At 35.2% G+C, this 5,155-nt stretch overlaps 1 long non-coding RNA gene across 1 annotated transcript; it reads right to left on the minus strand.

Moving 5' to 3' along the window:
- Positions 1-3,277: 3,277 nt before the first annotated feature.
- Positions 3,278-4,428, minus strand: LOC126760209 (uncharacterized). The gene is made up of 3 exons (XR_007667168.1): positions 3,714-4,428; positions 3,582-3,644; positions 3,278-3,364 (listed from the first exon to the last, which is right to left on the minus strand). It is a non-coding gene; the product is annotated as an uncharacterized LOC126760209 (long non-coding RNA).
- Positions 4,429-5,155: the final 727 nt, after the last annotated feature.

Consider the following 5,155-nt stretch of genomic DNA (forward strand, 5'->3'; position numbering starts at 1 on the left):
ATGACGATGTAGCAGACGTTCCATTACCCGACCATGAAGAAGTTCGAATAGCAATTGCCCGCCTCAAGAACAACAAAGCGGCAGGGGCCGACGGACTACCGGCCGAGCTATTCAAACACGGCGGCGAAGAACTAATAGGGAGCATGCGTCAGCTTCTTTGTAAAATATGGTCGGACGAGAGCATGCCCAAGGATTGGAATTTAAGTGTGCTATGCCCAATCCATAAAAAAGGAGACCCCACAATCTGCGCCAACTACCGTGGGATTAGCCTCCTCAACATCGCATATAAGGTTCTATCGAGCGTATTGTGTGAAAGATTAAAGCCCACCGTCAACAAACTGATTGGTGGCTTCAGACCTGGAAAATCAACAACCGACCAGATATTCACCATGCGCAAAATCTTGGAAAAGACCCGTGAAAGGAGAATCGACACACACCACCTCTTCGTCGATTTCAAAGCTGCTTTCGACAGCACGAAAAGGAGCTGCCTTTATGCCGCGATGTCTGAATTTGGTATCCCCGCAAAACTAATACGGCTGTGTAAACTGACGTTGAACAACACGAAAAGCTCCATCAGGATCGGGAAGGACCTCTCCGAGCCGTTCGATACCAAACGAAGTTTCAGACAAGGCGACTCCCTATCGTGCGACTTCTTCAACCTGCTTCTGGAGAAAATAGTTCGAGCTGCAGAACTAAACAGAGAAGGTACCATCTTCTATAAGAGTGTACAGCTGTTGGCGTATGCCGACGATATTGAAGTTGTAGATAATTTCGTCTATTTAGGAACCAGCATTAACACCACTAATAATGTCAGCCTGGAAATCCAACGCAGGATTGCTCTTGCCAACAGGTGCTACTTCGGACTGAGTAGGCAATTGAAAAGTAAAGTCCTCTCTCGACGAACAAAAGCTAAACTCTATAAGTCGCTCATAATTCCCGTCCTGCTATATGGTGCAGAGGCTTGGGCGATGACAACAACCGATGAGTCGACGTTACGAGTTTTCGAGAGAAAAATTCTGCGAAAGATTTATGGTCCTTTGCGCATTGGCCACGGCGAATATCGCATCCGATGGAACGATGAGCTGTACGAGATATATGACGACATTGACATAGTTCAGCGAATTAAAAGACAGCGGCTACGCTGGCTAGGTCATGTTGTCCGGATCGATGAAAACACTCCAGCTCTGAAAGTATTCGACGCAGTACCCGCCGTGGGAAGCAGAGGAAGACCTCCACTCCGTTGGAAGGACCAAGTGGAGAAGGACCTGGCTTCGCTTGGAATATCCAATTGGCGCCACGCAGCGAAAAGAAGAAACGACTGACGCGCTGTTGTTAACTCGGCTATAATCGCGTAAGCGGTGTCTACGCCAATTAAGAAGAAGAAGAAGAATTAAAACAAAACCATACGTAAGTTACAATAACTACGAGCTCCAGTACTTAACAGAGATTTGCCCAAAAATTGAGAACGTGTATTACTGCAAGAGGTCAAATGACTTTGAAAGCACCAATAATTCAACTTGTATCGGTAGAATCTTTAATAATAAAACACCAATATGTCCTGTGAACGATGTGGGGCCCACATCGAATATATTCCAACCGGAAGATAATTATATAATGGTTATCAACGTAAAGGGACTACCGACAACCTCTGATTGTGGGCACAACTTCACAATTGAAGGAACCTCCCTTCTCCACTATACGAATTGTTCCGCCACGATAGCGGGAACAACATATAAAGACAACCCTTCAGTCCATTGGGACACAATCTTCGTAGCACCACCAAATCTAGAGAAAGTGCAAATAACAACAGTAACAGAGACTTTAAGCCTAGAGAAAATCAAAGATTACAGTTTCATCAACAAAAATGAAATTATGAAATTAAGAAAGGTAGCAATTCATAGAAGAAACATAATAACGATAACAACATTGATACTTATCACCTTAACTATCACTAGTGTAACTCTGTTATGGAAAAACCCCATAATTCGGTATTATCCTAAGCCCACTGAAGCCGCTCTGTCCCCACCAACTTCGTTGTGGCCATCGCTCTACTTTAAGGGGGGAGGAGTTATATAGTCACATCAACCCCCACCAAAACCCAGAAGACACCAATAAAACAACAAGAACAAATGATTATAAAATTTTCATTTGAATTTTAAATAGTTTAAGTCAGGAATATAAAACATTATTTTCTTACAAACTAAATTGTATTCATATTCATAAATTACTAATAATAATTTTTCCCTTTAATTTTAAAATATTAAAGTCAGCAGAACAAAACATTGCAACAATTGTGTACTAATTAATACGAGTACTTACTTCCTGTTTATCAACTTTTATACAATTATTATTGTTTTAATTTTTACTGTATTTTTCTTGACTCATCAAATTTCTTTTACTTATTTACCTTCATGTAAAATTAATTTTAAAATAAAGATTATTATTGGTGTAACCTTCAAAGAGATAAGGTGTTTTATTTAACGAAGGAACATACTAACATAACTTTCGCATCTATCACCATATAAGTACATACATACCCTGCCAACCATGAGCGGGTAAAACACCAGATAATTAGCGGGTAACATGGTGGTAAACGTGGTGGTAAACACATAGAATGGTTCTTAAGCCTGGCAGATATTTTACCTACTCACGTACGTATACATGTGATCAGACATCTTTGTTGCGCTCATTCAGCAGTGTTATATAAAAAAGTATATCTGTCCTGCTCTAATATCCCCAATCGACGGCTGATGCAGGGTTGCATTTTCTCTTTTTAAATATCTGATGCAGGGTTGCATTTTAAACAGCTGATGCAGGGTAGCATGTCCTACTTTTAAAATTTAAAAGAAAACTTTTTAATTTTTAAAATTTTTATTTTATTTTAATTTTTACATTTATACATAAAATTTACTATAATTTATATATAAATAAAAATATGTTTAATTTAAAAAAATAATTAATATCTGAAAAAAGATTAATTAAAGAAAGGAATTATTACAACCTGAAAATAAAAGAGTGGAAAAATATTATAAAACACAAATACCTGAAAATAAAATAAAGATTATTAGTACCTGAAAATAAAAGAGTGGACAAATATTATTGAAGACAAATACCTGAAAATAAAATAAAGATTATTAACACCTGAAAATAAATAATAATTACATTGAATTTGTAATATCTAAAAGAAAAAGAAAGATTAATTGTATAAAATGATAATAATATCTGTAAAAAAGATTAATATTATCTGAGAGAATAAAATATATTAAATAAATATAGGATTTACTCTGAAAGCAAAGGTTAATTAAATAAAAATAGTGATAATATCTGAAAAGAAAGAATAATTAAATAAAAATCATAATAATATCTGAAATAAAAGAATAAAATTATCCGATTATTTAAAATATAAAGCAAACATTTGTTTTCACATATTATTTTGGATTGTGCAGGCCGCCTTAAACGCATAAAATACATACATATGTACATATACGTATGTATGTATGTACATATTTATTTTTGCGTATTATATTGGACTGCGCAGTCCAATTTCAAAGTACACACACTTTTTTCACATAAGTACTTACTTAACAATTGATATTTGCCGCTTCTGATGATATAGCTGCTGCTGCTACTTCCAATGTCCAATGCTATAAAAATAAATGAAGTAATTAGTTTCAAAATATTGTTAAAAAATCACATAAAATTCATTTACTTACCTTCTTGTCGTACGAGCCTCCTTTACGATGGTACAATCACGAACGACATGCGGCTATCAATCGTTTTTTTATTACCCTTTTTGGGATTTTCTATTGTCACTATTGACAATAATGTTTTCTCCTTCGCACTCATTCAAATAATTCAAGAGATGAAAGAAACTTTTTTTCATCGCATTTAGGTAACAAATCACTACAACAAACAATCCTAAAACAACAACCTTATCTTAAAACAAAACAAATGTATTTAAGCAAACAATATATATGTAGTTTGTCTTTTTATTCCACTATCTGACACCATTTGTAGTTTGTCTTTATTTCACACAACGTCTTTTACTTAACACACTGTCTTTCACTTTTAATTAAAATGCACTGGGTTCATATTTAATTTAATAAAGTTTATTCATTTTAACTTAGAGTAACATCTATACAAGTATATGTAATATGAATTGCGCGTAGCTTAGGACAAGAGATTGATCTGTTTCGTGTGAGAGTTCACGGTTAACTGTGCTTCACTTTAGTTCTTCGTTTTCGTTTTTTGTTCTGTCAGTGTTGTCATGTTATAGTCGCGTCATTGTCGCAGTGTTGTATTTTTAAGGTACGTAAGTATGTCCGCGTCGAGTCAGTGGTGCATTTCCCACATATATGTAAACAAACCTAAACAAATAATATAATTTGAATTTAAACAAACTATCAACTAGTAATAAGTAAACATACTAGTTAGTATAAACAGAAGTAAGAAATATGTAATAAGTTAGTCTTAAGAGTATAAATAAAGGGTACACATTTCGATGTAGCTCAAAATATATTCTTTTGACTCATTTTTACTTAATGTAAAAATTAATTCGCGCACTGCTCTATGTGTACATATGTATGTGTGTCTGATGTTGCCGAAAAAATAAATTATACACAAACCTACATACACAAATGCGTACACTTGTAAATATGTCACCCACAAAACCTACGAACATTGTTCTACAAAAACAACAATCGTCTCAAATAGCATCAGCAGCGTCATTAGTCAATATGGCAGTCAAATAGTCGATGGCCAATTTTAGAGTAAAACGCGCAACAACAACATTTTCATTCATGAGCGCAAGAGCAGTCTCAGCAGGTAAAAGCGATTCATTCCTAAAAGCAGACACCATCACATCTCCACGAGCATGCCTTTGCTTAAAAGCGTCTTTTCGCGACGATGGTAAAAGCTAAAAATCATAAATTGAACAATTTCTGATGTTTCTTCTAGAAAAGGAAAATGTCAACCCCGCAAACCCGCAAAGCACAGAAATAAGTGACAAAAGTGGCAACATGGCTTTTGTCGATTTAAAATATTTTACGAATCTAAAATATTTTTCCTCGGCTCACAAAAATCTGTATACAAGCTATATGTATACAAGCTCAAACATAAACATATGTATATATTTATGCTGGTTTGAGGGCGAAGC

Source organism: Bactrocera neohumeralis, chromosome 5 (genome assembly GCF_024586455.1).
Source record: "Bactrocera neohumeralis isolate Rockhampton chromosome 5, APGP_CSIRO_Bneo_wtdbg2-racon-allhic-juicebox.fasta_v2, whole genome shotgun sequence".
Classification (NCBI taxonomy): Eukaryota; Metazoa; Arthropoda; class Insecta; order Diptera; family Tephritidae; genus Bactrocera; species Bactrocera neohumeralis.